Raw genomic sequence first — 18,066 nt, 5'->3', positions numbered from 1 at the left:
TTCTCAAGGGGAATGCTTTCAAACTCTTTCCATTTAGGATGATGTTGGCTGTTGGCTTTTTATAAATGCCCTTAATTATATTGAGGAATTTCCCTTCAATTCCTATTTTGCCAGGAGTTTTTACCATGGATGGGTGTTGGACTTTGTCAAATGCCTTTTCTGCATCGATTGATAAGATCACGTGGTTCTTGTCTTTAGTTTTATTAATGTGATGGATTACTTTGATTTATTGTTTTTCTAATGTTGAACCATCCCTGCATACCTGGTACAAATCCCACTTGATCATGGTGACTTATTTTTTTGATATGTTGCTGAATTCTATTGCGAGAATTTTGTTGAGGATTTTTGCATCAATGTTTGTGAGGGATGTTGGTCTGTAATTTTCTTTTTTGTGGTGTCTTTACATGATTTTCCTATCAGGGTTATACTGGTGTCATAGAATGCTCTGAAATACCTTTAGTAGTAGTGGTGTTAACTCTTCTCTGAAAGTTTGGTAGAATTCTCCAGTGAAGCCATCCGGGCCAGGGATTTTTTTGTTGTTGGTGTTGGGAGTTTTTTAATTATCTTTTCAATCCCTTCTTTTGGTATGGGTTTATTTGGTTGTTCTACCTCTGTTTATGTTAGTTTAGGTAGGTAGTGTGTTTCTAGAAATTTCTCCATTTCCTCTAGGTTTTCAAATTTGTTAGACTAAAATTTTTCTTAGTATTCTGTTATGATTCTTTTAATTTCAGTTGGGTCTGTTATTATATCACCCATCTCATTTCTTATACAAGTTATCTGCTTCCTCTCCTGTTTTTCTTTTGTCAGTTTGGCCAATGGCTTATCAATTTTGTTGAGCTTTTCCAAGAACCAGCTTTTGGTCTTGTTAACTCTTTCAATTGTTTTTCTATTCTCTATTTCATTCAATTCTGCTCTGATTCTTATTATTTCCTTTCTTCTGGGGCCTGAGGGCTTCTTTTGCTGTTCTCTTTCTACTTGTTCCAGTTGTAGGGTTAATGTTTTGATTATGGCCCTTTCTTCTTTTTGGATGAGTGCATTTATTGTTATAAACTGACCTCTGAGCGCGCTTTTGCTGTGTCCCAAAGGCTCTGGTAGGATGTGTTTTCATTCTCGTTTGATTCTATGAATTTCTTTATTCTGTCCTTAATTTCTTCTATAATGCAGTAGTTTTCGAGCAAGGTGTTGCTCAGTTTCCATGTCTTTGATATTTTTTTCCTCGATTTTTTCTGTTGTTGATTTCTACTTTTAGGGCTTTATGGTCAGAAAAGATGCTTTGTAATACTTCGATACTTTGGATTTTGTTAAGGCTTGCTTTATGGCCTAATATGTGGTCTATTCTGGAGAATGTTCCATGTGCATTGGAAAAGAAAGTATACTTGGCTGCTGTTGGGTGGAGTGTTTGGTATATGTCTATGAGATCAAGTTGGTTGATTGTAGCATTTAGCTCTTCCGTGTCTTTGTTGAGCTTCTTTCTGGATGTTCTGTCCTTCACCGAAAGTGGTGTGTTGAAGTCTCCTACTACTATTGTGGAGCTGTCTATCTCTCTTTTCAGTGCTGTTAGAGTTTGTTTTATGTATTTTGGAGACCTGTCATTGGGTGTGTAAATGTTTATTATAGTTATGCCCTCCTGGTATATTGACCCTTTAATCATTATATAGTGTCCTTCTGTATCCTTTGTGGTGGATTTTACTTTAAAGTCTATTTTGTCAGAGATTAATTTTGCCACTCCTGCTCTTTTTTGAGTGCTGTTTGCTTGATATATTCTTTTTCCATCCTTTGAGTTTTAGTGTGTTTGTCTTTAAGTCTAATTTGTGTCTCTTGTAGGCAGCCTATAGATGGATCATGTTTTTTTTAATCCAGTCTGCCACTCTCTGTCTCTTTATTGGTGCATTTTGTCCGTTTACATTCAGCGTAATTATTGATAGGTATGAGTTTAGTGCTATCATTTTGATGTCTTTTCTTGTATGTTGTTCACAGTTTCTTTGTTCCACATAATTTTCTGTGCTGTGTCGTTTTTCTGTATGTATTTTCTTTTCATCTTTTTCATTGTTGTTGATTTTGTGTTTGCTGAGTCTTTATGTTTTTCTTGTTTTTTATTTTGACTTGCAAGATTGTTAGTTTCCTTTGTGGTTATCTTTATATCTACCCCTATTTCTCTAAGTTTATACCAGTCTTTTATTTCTTTATATCACCTTGACTTCCTCTCCATATGCAAAATCTATGTCTACATTGTTTAAGTCCCTCTTTTTTGTTTTAATGTTGTCATCTTTTACATATTGACATCTCTTTCATTATTTTCAGTGTTTTAGCTTTGATTTATTTTTGTGACTTCTCTAACTGGGTTGATATCTGGTTGCTCCATCCTGTGTTCTAGTCTTGGGTTGTTATCTGATGTTACTGATTTTCTAACCAGAGGACTCCCTTTAGTGTTTCTTGTAATTTTGGTTTGGTTTTTGCAAATTCCCTAAACTTCTGTTTATCTGGAAATGCCCTAATTTCACCATCATGTTTGAGAGACAGTTGTGCTGGATATATAATTCTTGGTTGACAATTTTTTTCCTTCAGGTCTTTATATATGTCATCCCATTGCCTTCTTGTCTTCATGGTTTCTGCTGAGTAGTCCAAGCTTATTCTTACTGATGCTCCTTTGTGGATGACTTTTCGTTTATCCTTAGCTGCTCTTAAAATTTTCTTTATCTTTGGTTTTGGTAAGTTTGATTATAATATGTCTTGGTGACTTTCTTTTGGGATCTACCTTATGTGGGGTTTGATGAGCATCTAGGATAGATATCTTGTCATCTTTCATGATATCAGAGAAGTCTTCTGCCAACAAATTTTCAGCAGTTCTCTCTGTATTTTCTGTTATCTCCCCGTTCTGGTACTCCAGTCACTCGTAGTTATTCCTCTTGATAGAGTCCCACATAATTCTTAGGGTTTCTTCATTTTTTTAAATCCTTTCATCCAATTTTTCCTCAAATAAGTTGGCATCAAGTGCTTTATCTTCAATCTCACTAATTCTGACTTTCGTTGCCTCAATTCTACTCCTATGACTTTCTATTGAGTTGTCTAATTCTGACATTTTATTGTTAGTCTGCTGGATTTCTGATTGCTGTCTCTCTATGGATTCTTTCAGCCTGTTAAATTTGTCATTACACTGTTCTCTAATCTTTTTAATTTCCTCTATTGCATGTCCTGTGTTTTGCTTAATTTTCTTCCTAATGTCTTGAAGAGTTCTGTACATTAATCTTTTGTATTCTGCCTCTGGTAATTCCAAGAAATTTTCCTCCTCTGGAAAATTTCTAGATTCTTTATTTTTGGAGCTTGCTGAAGCCATCATGGAGTGCCTCTTTATGTGATTTGATATTGACTGTTGTCTCCGAGCCATCAATAAGTTACTATATTTATTTATTTTATGTTTGTTTACTGTGTCTTAGCTTCTTGTTTTATTTTGATATGCCCAAATAGGCTTCTCGTATGAGCCAGTTTGATTATTGGCACCTTTGAAGCTCTAACGTCCTGTCACCAGGTGGTTAGATCTGTTACTAGGTATGTGAGCTCAGGATTCTGCCCACTCCTCCTGTATGAATTCAGCTCAGGTTCCCAGGTGGATAGCCACCAATTGTGTGGTGTAGGCTCTCACCTACAGTCCTAGACAGGCATGGGTGATTGCTGTAGGCACAGGCATCTGGCTGCAGCAAGTCGACACACTCTGAGCAAGGCTGGGGGCTGATGGCCACCCCCAAGTGTCCAGGAGGAAGGCATGTCCCTGTTCCCTAGAGCTCATAGGTGGGTGGGTTTTGCAGCTGGACTATGAGCACCCAATGCTGTTGGCTGTAAGGACTGGGGGACACCTCTTATTTTTGGGCCCCTATCGCAGGTAGTCAGATGGCATGGGTGGAGCCATGAGTCCTCAGGCCCCTGATGTGGGTAGGTGAAGATCCTGCTTAATGGTCAGAGCAGTGTCAAATGTCAAGAACTGGCAAGTTCACAGCTGAAACAGTTGAAGTTAGACTTCAGGTCTATATCCTGTTGTACTGTGGTAATGAGGGCCTTCACTGTTGAGATGGGCACACACAAGTCTATGCAAGGAGAAAGGCACTCAAAGTCCATGGATCTCTTATGCCTGTTCGCAGGCAAAGGAGTTGTGCCTTGCCTGGGTTCCTGGCTTAGGGCAGCCAGCAGTTTATTTTTTCCCGTTTGCTAATTTGTTCACTTTCCAAGGCTGGAAGAATGGCTCAGGGCATGTGACGGATTCTACTTCCAGCCCACAGGACTCAGCAATTGCTGAAGCTGGTCCAGGACCCAGTGCAGAGCAGGGAGTGGAGAGGTAAACAGGAGAGAGCTTTTTCCCTAAGGTGGGTGTTTTTGATCCCCGTGGTAGGTCATACGCAAGTACTTATCTTTGGCCAATCAAGGGCTGCTTCGCACTGGTTCTGTGTGGGCGAGTAGACTCTCTGGTGCTCGGTCTCTCCTGGTGCAGAAAACGCACCTCCTGAGCACCACTGCTTGCCTGCCTCACCGCTCACCCATGAGCTGATCAGGCCTGAAGGGCTCAGGCTCTCGCTGGGTCAGGTCTGGAAACTCCTAGCTGCTTCCAACTGTCCCTCCCTTCCCCTGCCACTCAGTCCGGTTCCTCAACTTTTCCTTAGATGTTCAGGGCTCCTAGATTGTCATATATAATTGATTCACTTGTTTTTTGGGGGGTCTTTATTGTAAGAGGGTCCACTGGAAGCATCTGACTACTCCACCATCTTGGCCCTGCCTCCCTTTTAGTCTTTTTTGATGTGGCATCTATTGCTATAAATTGACATATGAGTACTGTCTTAGCTGTGTTCTATAGGTTTTGGTATGTGTGTTTTCATTCTCATTTCATTGTAGAAATTTTTTTATTCCATCCTTGATTTCTTCTGTTACCCAGTGGTTTTAAAGTAAATGTTATTCAGTTTCCATGTTTTTGAGTTTTTTTTCCTTGCTTTTTCTGTAATTAATTTCTACTTTTATGGTGTTGTGATCAAGGAAGATACTTTGTATTATCTCAATGTTTTCTATTTTGTTGAGGGTTGCTTTGTGTCCTAAGATGTGATTTATTTTGGAGAATGTTCCATGTGCTTTGGAAAAGAATGTATACCTTGCTGCTGTTGGGTGAATACTTCAGTATATGTCTATAAGGTCAAGATGGTTGATTGTGGCCTTTAGATTTTCTGTATCTTTGCTGAGTTTCTTTCTAGATGTTACGTCCTTTACCGAGAGTGGTGCACTGAAGTCTCCTACTATTATTGTGGAATTGTCTATTTCTCTTTTCAGTGCTGTTAGAGTTTGTTTTATGTATTTTGGAGCCTGTTATTGGGTGCATAGATATTTAATATGGTTATGCCATCATGGTGGATTATCCCTTTAATCATTATATAATGTCCTTCCTTGTCTTTTCCGATGGATTTTGCCTTGAAGTCTATTTTATCTGAGATTAGTATTGTCACTCCTGCTGTTTTGGGGTTGCTGTTTGCTTGATATATTTTTTTCTATCCTTTGATTTTTAATATATTTATGTCTTTGTGTCTAAGTTGTGTCTCTCAGAGATAGCATATTGATGGGCCCAGCTTTTTTATCCATTCTGTCACTGTCTCTTTTTGGGTGCATTTAAACCGTTTACATTCTGTGTGATTATCAATAGGTGTGAGTTTATTGCTGTCATTTTGTAGTGCCTTTTTTGTAGTGTTGAGATGTTTTTCAGTTTTTTTGTTGTTATTGTTCCTCTTATTGAGTTCCATTTGTTTGTGGAATTTTTTTCCCTTTCTTTCATTATTGTAGATTTTGCGTTCTCTGAAAATTTGTATTTTTCTTCTTTATTTTGATTAGTAGGTTTGTTAACTTTCTTTGTGGTTGCCTTGAAATTTTCCCTTATCTCCCTAAGGTTGAACCAGTCTTTTATTACTTGATATCGCCTTGACTTCCTCTTCATTTGAAAGTTCTTTACCTACACTGCATATTTCCCCTTTTATTGTTCTGACATTGTCTTCATTTACAAATTGACATCTCTAGTTCCCTGTTTTAAGTCTTTTAGTTTTGTTTTATCCTGTTTTATCTGTCTGATACTGGCTTGTGTCCTAGATTTAGGTAGTTGTCTAATGTTGTTGGTTCTCTAACCTAAGGACTCCCTTTAATAATTCTTGTAACTTTGGTTTGGTTTTTACAAATTTCCTTTATTTCTGTTTATTTGGAAAAGTCCTAATTTTGCCACCATATTTGAGAGAGAGTTTTGCAGGATATATTATTCTTGGTGGGCAGTTTTTTTTCTTTTGAATTTTTATGTATTTTATCCCATTGCCTTCTGGCTTGCATGGTTTCTGCTGAGTAATCAGAACTTAGTCTTATCATTTCTCCTTGTATGTGACTTTTCATTTTTCTCAAGTGGCTCTCAAGATTCTTTCTTTGTCTTTGGTTTTGGTGAGTGTGATTATGATATGCCTTGGTTATTTTCTTTCAGGGTGTATCCTCTTAGGGTTCTTTGAGCTTCTTGAAAGATCAGCTTTTCATCTTACATGATATTAGGGAAGTTTTCTGTCAGCAAATCTTCAATGATCCTCTCTGTGTTTTCCATTTTCTCTCTCTGTTCTGGAACTCCAATCATGCACAAATTTTTACACTTGATTGTATCCCACATAGTTCTTAGGTTTTCTTCATTCTTTTCTCTGATTTTTCCTCCAAGTGACATCCATGGATTTGTCTTCTTTTTTGTTGATTCTGCCTTCCATTATTTTGAATTTGCTCCTAAAACCTCCTACTGTGTTGTCCATTTCTGAAATTTTGTTGTTTATCTTTTGGATTTCTAATTGCTGTTTCTGTATGATTTCTAATTGTTTATTTACTTTGACATTTTGTTCTTCTATTATTTTCTGGAATTTTTCTATCACTTTGTGATTTCCTTGATTTGGGCGATCTTTTGGCTGGTTTTGTCTATGTTTTCCATGATTTTGTCTGTGTTTTCCTTGAATTCTTTTGAATTCCCTATCAAGTAGTTCCAGTGCCTTTTCTTCTGCTGGAAAGTCATCTGATGCTTTATTTTGGTCACTTACTGGAGCCATCTTGTCCTGTGTGTGTGTGTGTGTGTGTGTGTGTGTGTGTGTGTGTGTGTCTTTTGATAGTCTGCTGTCTCTGAGACATTCAGGTATTATTTTCTTTATTTATTGATTGTAGTTGTGTTTGTTTTGTCCTACTTTTTATTTTGTTTGGTTATGTCTGGGCAGGAGGGCTGGGTGTGCTTTGTTGCTTGCTTTTCTGTGGGCACGATAGTTCTCAACACCTTATCCAGGTGTGTAGGGCCAGTCATTCAGCTATGGTGCAACAGGACAGATCCAGCAGGAGGAAAAAAAGGCAGAGATGGGTGGTCTGTCTACACGGTGAACCAGGCCAGGGCCAGGGACTGGAGTGGGGCCTGCAGTGGGGCAGGCCATTTCCCCTCAGAGTGATGGAGCACAGTGAGGCGGGGCCCAAGCAGGCAGGGAGGGGTCTAGGGTCCAGGCCGATTTCCCCTTAGGGTTGCAAAGCACTGCTACATGGGTGCTGGGCTGGGGGGGGGGAGAGGTCTGGGGGTCTGGGCTGGTTCCCCTCAGAGCCACAGAGCATGGCAATGCAGGGGCCAAATGGGTTGGGAAGGGTCTGGGGTTCTGGGTCCGTTCCCCTTGGGGCTGCAGAGTGCAGTGATGCAGGGGCTGAGCCAGCAGGGAGGGGTCTGGGGTCCAGCCAGCAGGGCTGAGGAGAGAGGTGGGGAGGGGGGCAAAGGCAAGGGCAGAAGGGGCTAGATGGAGGAGAGCAATAGGATGGGTTAGTCCGTGGTTCCCAGCAGTCGGGGCTGCCGGGATGGGGCAGTTCTTGCCTCTGTTCACCAAAGGGGTGGGGGTTGTAGGAGTACGCTCCTGTGGTTACTGGGTGAGACTGTTTGGCTTTCTCCTTCAGTTGCAGCCAGCAACCATGATCTTACTTAGCCCTGAGTGTGTTTGCACCATACCTCTATCTCTTATTGGGAATTCTGTGCAGGTGCCTTTCTGTGTGGAGGGTTGTTGACTTTATTCCAAGACGGTCACGCAGCATCATGCCATTTGGTCAGGAACCTCCATTCTGTATCTCTACTCCTTCACCATTTTCTATTATTTTCTTCTTTTCAATGGCTTCCGATCTAATATTTTATCCTTTCATTTAAGGTTCAGGGTTTCAAGATCGACTTCTGTATCTATTTTACTTGGTTTGTCAGGTCTTTATCACAGCGAGAGGGCTTAGTGCATCTGACTAGCCTGCTTTCTTGGCTCTGCCTCCGAGACGTATAGTTTTCAAAGGACACCAGGAGGTCCTTAAAAGTGTTAAGTTGTAGACCAATGAGGTTTCAGGATGAAATTAAAACTAGTTGAACCCTATGGATAATTCCTAGAAAGTAGTTGCTGCTCCTTCCTGGCTTCTCTGGCTTCCTGTGGATGGGAGGGGGCTTCTTGGTGGATGCATGCACCATCATCTGCACCCCTCCCACTGTGTGGCGTGATTTTTCTCAGTGGTTACTGCTACGGTTGGAAAGAGACTCTTGGATCTTAACTGAACTATGTTGTTCTTGTGTCATCTGTATTTAATGACCATCAGCTGGTATATTATGTCTTCTCCTTATTTTTCTAAGCTTTCTGTGTTATAGCTAGCATCTGCCTGAAGTACCTCAGCAAACTTATTGTATATTAATCTGTGCTGTCTATAATACAGCATTATTTTCCAGGGACTGTATGTGTGACCATAACAACAGTAGTTCCTCTAGACAAGTGCATTTCTGCTTACATACAATCCAATTTTAACTCTATCCTTGATCTCACCACTCCCGTATCCCACCTCCACAAACACCTAGCACCCTCTTCTCAGGGAATTAATTTAGAAGCAGAAAGTTCGGTGGAAATCCCATCCCAGCACTCACTAGCTGTGCGTATTAAGCAATCTAGCTTCCCTGAGCCTCAGTTTCCTTTTCTGTTAAATGGGTATAACAATAATTCCAACCATTCTGAATTGAGTGTGAGGATGGACTGGGATAATTTTTGAGAAAAGTACTCTTCAAAGTCTGAGACTACCTGGCCACTATCCTGGAGAAATGGAAATTCACCACCAGGAGGGGCATAATTATTTTAAGAGTGGCTTACATTAGTATTGTGCGTCATACCTTCAAGCAGCCATTTATTAACATTTCATTTGATACTGACAGTATCTTCTGAGGTTTGCAGCACTGCTACCACTGTTTTCATTTTATAGTTGAGAACACTGGATCACTGAGACAATCAAGAAATCTTGTAAGACACAATGCTGATGATGTCATTCTGCTGCTACCTTAAATTTTACCATAGCAAAAAGACAGACCAAGATTCTAACCCAAGCCTAAGGTCCTCCTGGCCTCGCCACAGAACCCTCACCGGTCTCTTCCTGGCTACACATCAACTCTAATGCTATCATTTTAGGTCCTCAAATGTGCCATCTCTCTTTCACAGCAGCATCTTTACACCCATCATTCCTTCTGTCTAGAGCACTCTTTCTAGCCCACCTGCATGCCCTTTCACCTAGCCTACACTCAAGTACCTATCTTTTGTGTCTCAGCTTAAATGGTGATATCCCCAACACCCTAGACTAGAGTCTCCTGCAGTCATACTCTCATAATGAATCTTTGATGCCCCCTACATCCACCCACACGTACACACTCTTCTATTGTAAAAGCCATGAGCTATCCTCACACAGCACAGTGGGTAAGAAGAGTTAAATAAGTGTTGAATGGAAGAGTGAACGAGTGAACAAGTGAATGGCTGCATAAATCATACCAGCTGCCAAATATCTGAGCAGGGACTTGACCTACAAAGCACCATGCTGGCTCCCAAGACAAAGACAAAGTTCATCATGTAAGTGGAAGTGGGAATCATAGGAACTTATTCTGCTTCCCTCATACGGTGACGCTCTTTGGAAGCCTCTTTCACACAAGTGGGCTTTGGATCTGGATCTATTTGTGTTCTGATCCAGGCTCCACATTCACTGGATGTGTTGCTTTGTCCAAATTACTTCACATGTCTCAATTCATACTGCAATTCCTTATCCTCCTCTGTCCTTCCTATTCACTCTGCTCCAGCCTCAACAACTATTTCTTGGACATGCCACACCCACTATGCCTCAAGACTTAGCATTTAGTGTTCCTTCTGCTTGGAACTCTTCCCCAAATATTCATGGCTCGCTTCTTCACGTCATATGGGACCCCCTCAAATGTTGCTGCTTCAGCAAGGCTGTCCATGACCACCTATATAAAAGGATAACTCCAGTCATTCACTGTCTCCTTTCTCTGCTTTACTTTGCACCAAAGCATTTAGCACATCTCGCTACATTCTATCCACCTATCGATGAATTTGCTTATTTTCTGCCCTTCTCCCCACTGCAGTGTAAGAGCAGGGACTTTCTTTTATTCAGTACTGTATCTTCAGAGCCTAGAAGAGGCCTGGTAAACAAAAGATGCTCCATACATGGTTACCAGTTACCATTGAGTGAGTCTTGACCCATGGTGACCCCATGTGTGTCAGAGTAGAACTGTGCTGCATAGAGTTTTCAATAGCTGATTTTTTGGAAGATCGGCAGTTCAAACCTACCAGCCGCTCTGTGATAGAAAAATGTGGCAATCTGCTTCAGTAAAGATTACAGGCTAGGAAACCATATGGGACAGTTCTACTCTTACCTATGGGGTTGTTATGAATCTGAATTGACTCAATGGCAATGGGTTTAATTTTTTAGAAGTAGATCACCCAGCCTTTCTTCTGAGGCATCTCTGGACTCAAACCTCCAAACCTTTGGTTACACAGCCAAGTGCATAAACTGTATGCACCACCCAGGGTCTCCCAGCACATGGTATTGGGACACATGGGTATTATGCCTGCTATTCCATTTGATCCTTACAACAATCTCAAATGCTAAGAAGCAGTATGTATAATGGTTAGATACCCAGGTCAGGAGCCAAACAATAGAAGCTAAATTCTTGGTTCTCCCACTTACAACCTCTATGATTTTGTGCCAGTTTCTTAGCCTCTCTATGTCTCCATCTCAACATCTGTAAAGTACAGGTAAGAGTAGCATTGACATCATAAGGTGGTTTTCAGAGTTAAATGAGCTCATGGAGCACATAGTAAATGTTCAGTAGAGGTTAGCTGTTATTTACCATCATCACTATCATCATCATTAGTATTAACCATAAGTAGGCCCAGCAAATATAATGACACTTAAAATTTTTCCATGGCTCAGAGAAGTGAACAGGCCACAGTCACAGAGCCAGTGTCTGCCCCAGCTGGAACTGGAGTCCGATGCTTTCCACTGCAGCGGTGGCAGCAGCATTCCTGCCACGGGGCCCCTCACTTTCCCTTTGGTGCAGACACTGGTCAAAGTTGAATACAGAGCACACAAACAATGTGGTGAGCGACTCCTTTCCTGATGCTGCCTCACTGTGCACAGGGAGCTACAAGGCAGTCAGGTGAATCTGTTTCCTTCCCAATGTATAACAGACACTGCTTGTTGCCTGCCCAGCAGCCACTTCTCCCCTCTTCTCCCTTGTAAGAGAACCCCATTTTGTCCCCACAGAAATATACCTAACCCCAAGGCTGAGTCATCACCGGTGTAAGCCAGCCCTGGAAATCTGAATTTTCTCACCACTTCTGGTCAATGAGATATAGGGGGATCCTGCTGGAATCTTCTGGAAATATTTCCTTCCAGACAGAAAAGAGAAGATCTTTTTGCCACCTCCCTCCCCGTCTTTTCTTGGGATGCTGTCAGGTGCTGCACAAGAAGGGAGCAGAGCGGGCATGCTGAAGATGCAGGGGAAAGCAGGCGGAGTCATGGCGGGGTAGCTAGCCCCCGCCTGGAAGCTGTGGTATGATAGTTAATCCATTGTTAGTCATCTGTTCAGTTCCTTGTCACCAAAAGCATCGTAGCTGATATTTCTCACTTTGAGACCCCCGTTCTTCTTCCAGAATGGCCCCTCTACAGTTTATCCAATTTTCTGTCTATTCTTTGTAATGCTAACCTGCACTGGCATGGCAGAAATAGGGACTGAGTCTGTGTGATTTATTTGCATGACTCCCAACAACCTTCTGTTTCCTCCATTTAAGTAAAGATGGAAGCTATCCCCCACCCAGCTGTCCTCAGCATCTCCTGGGGGGAAAAAAGACTCTAAGATCTGTCCTCTATCTTCACTCATGCTGTTCTCAGAGCCTGGCATCCAGCTCGGAGCCTGCCCACTGGCCTTCATTCACTCACTTCTAAATGCCACATGTACCAGGCAGGCACTGTGCCAGTTGCTGGGGATGCAGTTGTAAGCAAGTTGCTCACAGTCCTGGTACTCGTGGAATGCATTTGTATTATGCTTTACAGTTTACATAACACATCCTCACATGATCCTACAATCACCCTCTAAGATAGGCAGGACAGAAATTAATAGTATATATATTTTTTAATGAGACTCAGAGATGTTAAGCAACTTGTTCTTAATTACACAGCTAGGAAGTAAGAGAAGAACTCAAGCTCCACATTCTTTCTACCTTACTAAAGCCTAATCTCTGAGTTAATATAATTCAAGTGACCATGACAGAGAGGATTCCTGTGGTCAAAGACATCTATTGCTCAGGTCCTGTAGCAACTGAGAAAGCCTGTTTCCGTACAGTCACTCACTTATGCCCCAGCAGCATGGTAGGAGCAATTTTGGGCTGGGAGAATAGGAGGGAGCCCACTTGTAGTCAAGGGATCATGACCAAAAACCCTTCCCCACCATGCAACCTCATGGGAGTCCTTCTCCACTTTTGCCAAACACAGCTGTATGAATGGTAGTCTTACCTTATTTTCTTTCTTTGTACAAGGGCCATGGAAAGGTGGGTGAGGGTTTATTCCTAGCAACAGAGCCAGCATCTTGATGGGTATCGTGATGCTGAAGATGAGATCTTTGGGAGATAGAAAGATAGATGATAGATAGAAGAGACCCACAAGGGGAAGACATCTGTGAACGCTGCTTTATGCTCATCCTTTCTCTCAGTCTTCACAATCCTTTGAAAGGTCCTTTGTGTTAAGTAATCAGTATAGACAGAAGTCCCAGAGGACCAACCATGAGCTGTTAATCACCCTAGGAACCGTCACCAAAGAAGTCTTTGCAAATGCGCTTTCTACACCAGGGTTCACTTCCAAGGAGCCTTGTCACACCCAGGACAGAATCTTCTCCAGGAAGGAAGCACACAGTTTGCAGATCAGAGTGAGTGTGGACATGGATGGGTGTGGGAAGGGAGGACAGTGAAAGACATAAGCGTTAGGAATGCCGATAGGGTGATACATTAGCCTGGTCTGAGAGCATAAAGAGACAAAATTGATATGAAGTTTAAATGAGGTGCTTTAGGCTGCACAAATCGGTTCCACATTTATGGAGCACCCGCTAAAGATGGACAAGATGCACATCTTGCTCTAAAGAATCATAATCTAGTGAGTCTGACAGTCCCATAAACCGAAAACCAAACCCATCTCCATCGATTTGATTCTGACTCATTAGCCACCTTATAGGACAGAGCAGAACTGCTCCATAGAGTTTCCAAGGCTATAAATCTTTACAGAAGTAAAATGACACATCTTTCTTTCATGAAGGGTTCAAACTACAGACCTATTGGTTAGCAGTGGAGCACTTAGACAGGCCCATAACCGGGTTGGGGCATGGGGGGGAACCTATTTAAAAAGAAATTATGCTAAATAGAGATATACACAGTGAGATGTGGAAACAAAATTGATCCTTGCTGGAGAGCTGGGAGAAAGGAGAAAGAGAAGACATTTCACAGAGGATGTGGCAGTTGAGCTGGGTCTTAAAGGGCAAGTGGCACACTCAAAGCAGAGAATCAGGGCAGGGCGTTCCAGCCTGAAGAAACAGAAGATACAGGCAGAGTCATGAGAGAAAGTAATGAGTTACCTGCAGAGGTCCAGGGCCTAGATGGGCTAGTGTGGCCTTCTGGAGGAGGAGGCATGGGCTAGGTGACCTCTGAAGGCTCTTTCTCCTCATCTTAAATCACTCCAGTAAATATATAAATGTGCAAACGTTACAAAAAGAATTACAGAGATGCAACTCCTGCCTGTTAATTGCTTGCAGAGTGAGGGAAATCTATTAGACATCCAAACTGAACTTCCTGATGCAAAGCCAGGGGGCTTCTGGAGTTGAGGTTGGGAGAGGTTGCAGATTTCAGCTTGGCCGGAAGCCAGCCTCTACCTAGACTGTAGCTTTTCCCCTCCTTTGTGGGAAGAAAACAATGCCACTTCTGCCCATCAGAAAATCTAAGCTTGTTTACTGACAACAATCTCTCTGAACCTTCTCCCCTCTCCGTCAATGCATGAGATGGTGGATGCCTAGATTAAAACATATTGTTTCTGATGAAAAAGTCCCTCAAGAGTTGGTGGCAAGAAAAAACTTCCAACCCTTCATATTTTACTAATGATAGGTATGTTTATTTGACATTCAGTAAGTGTGCAGTAGCCATATGTGAATTTTCTGTTTCCTAAATACTTCTGTCATGTAGATATTATTCTCATTTCACCTAGGGACTGGAGAGGTTAAGTGTCTAAGGTCACACAGCCAATCTAAGCTCTGATCCATCCAACAAAATTTACTGAGTGCCTGCTATGCACCAGGCACCAAGCAGCCCCCAAGGCCAAGCTCTTTGCTCCACACCAGGCGGCCTAAGACATGCTTCTATACTGCACAGACTAAAAAGGTGAGAAGACAACAGGAAGGTCTCCCAGGACTAGACAAAGCAAAGGACATTGAACACCAACGTCTAGGCCCGGCCCAAAAGGCTGGAGAGAAAAGATCAGTCAAATCATAACACCCTTCCCTACTCCAGCGCTTCCAACTATTTCAGCCGTGACCAGTACTGAGTGAGGGCTGTTTCAACAGTCTCATTTTCTAGAAAGGTAAGCTAAGGTCTAGGTACACTGAATGATGTGGCCGAAGACTTGCCCCTTCCTTTGGAGAAAAGGAGTGTGGGATGGGGATAACACCCGGTGAACACTAGCTCTGCCCAGGCACTAGGGGTTCTACAAACATTGCCTCGTCTGATATCACAGCAGTACTTAGAGAAGGATATGATTATCTCACAGATGGAGGAAGAAAACATGTCTAGAGAAGTTAAGGGGCTTAAGGGTACACAGCTAGTGAAAGGCCAAACAGCATCCAACTCAGGTCTGCTGCCTCCATCCTGAGTTCTTTCCACTTTCCTACACATCTTTACAAAGTGTTGGCCAAGGCCCATGATAAAAGAAGCCAAAGTTGCTTAGTCTCCAAGAAAAAAAAACACCTTTTACTTCTTTCTCTTCACTAGGTATTATTGACCCTGACATCAGGATAGCAAGGGTAGTGAGATGCCACATACATACACCCTACTCCTGTAAGCTTGTTACTGCAAAATGAATGTTGACATTGTCTTGTTGAGGCCCCAGGGAAAGGCCAAACGCATGCTGGTAGGTGGTTCTGTCCCCTGAAGGAAGCAGAATCAATCTTCTTCAGGGAAAATACTCAGAAAAAGCAAGAAACCTGAGGGGACAGTAGATGGAGTAGACTTCAGGCAGGGGAACCAGGAAAAGCAAGGTATTTAATGAGCTCAGAGGTAATAAGAGTACTGGGCATCTTCCACATCGAATTATCTATAAATGTGTTTCTCTCTCTGCTCATCTCTCTGTCAGTAACCTCTTGGACCAAAGCAGAGCAGGTCACCCAGAGGTGGTCACAGGCGTAATTGGCAAAGATTTTCCCAAAGACCAGGAGAAGGAGGCAGCTGAAGTGGGCACAGCATTCCCATCTTCGGGCTAACCTTGGAGCTGCCAAGCTCCCTTCTATTATGAAAGACAGCTTTATCCCAATGCATCTCGACATGTGGCCCAAACCATCTAAAAATCACCTAGAAGGGACTGATAAAAATGCAAGTCCCTGGTTCCATCCTAAACCCACCAATCAAAACAATTGGGGCAGTGCCCAATGCTCTGCATTTTCACAAGGCACGCACAGGGATCTGATGCCCACAAAGGTCGGAGAAGTGCTGCTTTATTCCCAGCTCTACACACAGTGGATGTAGGACTTATGTCCCCCAAAGGGGCTCTGGAGTCCTGGGACTCTTAATTTGCAGTGACTAGCTCCTTCCTTTTTCTGGACATGTCCTGCGTGTCCCTCCTTTCACCTCTCTTTACAGGCATACTAGCTGGCTAGAGAAGTCAGGGGTTTGCAGGAAGGGACTGGCCATTTTTGGGGTGGCAAGGAGAATCACTCTCCCACAAGTCACCACCAGACTCTACCCACAGCATGAGAAAGTATGGCACCTCTTCCTCATAAAATAAGGCCCACTGTCCTCAGTTCATTCCCACACAGCAGAGTCAGTTCTATCCTGGACAGAAGAAACTGCCCCACCAGGGGCACCTGCACATGAGCTAATGAAGATGCCAATGGGAGCATGCTGGTGGCGTGATGGCAGTATACATAATGAGAAATAGCTAAGAAATCAACAGACTGGAGTTGAATGGGGGACGGGCAGTATCTAGGGACCAGCAGCTGGCCACACTGGATCAACAGCATCATCTGCTGGCCACGTGATGCCACACCACCCCCTCCTGGGCCAGGTTCCTGAGACTCAGGGGGCACAAAGCCAGAAGCTGTGCCTTTCTTCAGCTGGTGGGCAGACCCAGAGAAGCCTCCTCCCCAAGCCCATCTGCTCTGTGGGCTGGCAGGGACAATTCAGTGCACGGGAGGCCACGGGGTCCAGCTAGGTCCCGGGAGGAGCACCTCTTTCAAGCCCGCAGAGCTGGAACTCCAGTTCCTCCAAACAAACTTTCCTGACTGCCTTGAAGAGGTACAGACCTGTCTTGACTAAGCATGCATCTCTAGCAGCACACCCTTCACACTGGCCCCCAAAGGCACACCTAATACTTTTGGTTTTACTCAATGTTTGTCTGTAGTCCCCACTCCCCCCATTATTTCTATATGTACCCACAATGTTTGACCTTCCATAATTAACTCCTAGAGGGCAGCAGCTGAGTATTTCTTTATGGAATGACTAGGTCACCCACTCACACTGAAAAGGGCTTAGGAAAGTACTTTATGAATGAGAAGAAGAACAGACTGGTGCATGGCTAATGCCTCTTGCCTGGGCATAATAATAATCATAGCCACCATGTACTAAGGATTCACCAAGAGCCAGGCATGCGCTATTGATCTTCACACTGACCAGGAGAACGCTACTGTTATTAGCTCCATTTCACAATCAAGGAAACAATCACAGAGAGCTTAAGCAACTTGCACAAGGTCACACAGCACTAAATGGTGGAGCCAGGATACTAGCCCAAGCAATGTAACTCCAGAACCTGCAATCTCAGCAATTATGCTCTGTTACCTTCCATTCATGCACATGCACACACATACACATACACACACACTAACTCTGATGAAGTGCATCCTCTTTGCTAAAAGTAAGCCACATGGTTCCTCACCGAGTCGCCCACCAGCACCACCACTTTTATAAGGTAAGAACTGCTGCTGCCTTCCCTTTTCCCTGTCGTCATTACTCCAGTACCAGGCTTCTGCTGCATGACCATTTCTCCTTCATTTCCCAGGCCTCCAGGTCCACCACAAAGAGGTTCCCTACAGAAGACACCAAAAATGAGTGTACCAGATCTGAGGCAAGTGAATCATCCAGAAGGCTGAACACTAGGAAATGGTAACAAAAGTCCTAGAGGGCCAGACTCCTACCCGAATCAGGTGCTAGGTTAGGTTCTACAGACATGAACGCCTGCCGCCAGGAGGCACAATCAAATGGGGAGACAATAAACAATTGGTTAATAATAGCAGGCTGAGGTTGCGCTAAGAGAGCTGTTAGGAAAGCTGCCGTTTTGGACCTTCTCCACCCCTCCCCCCACCAAACCCGGATACGGTTGGTCCGTCTCAGACCTTGGGCAACCTCTCCTTCAGGGAACCTGATTCCACTCCCTCCTGAATGAGCCCACTCGAGGAGCCCCCAGGTCCAA

This window comes from Trichechus manatus, unplaced genomic scaffold (genome assembly GCF_000243295.1).
Source record: "Trichechus manatus latirostris isolate Lorelei unplaced genomic scaffold, TriManLat1.0 scaffold00064, whole genome shotgun sequence".
Classification (NCBI taxonomy): domain Eukaryota; kingdom Metazoa; phylum Chordata; class Mammalia; order Sirenia; family Trichechidae; genus Trichechus; species Trichechus manatus.
The sequence above is the reverse complement of the archived record's forward strand: the minus strand, read 5'-3'. Positions refer to the sequence as shown.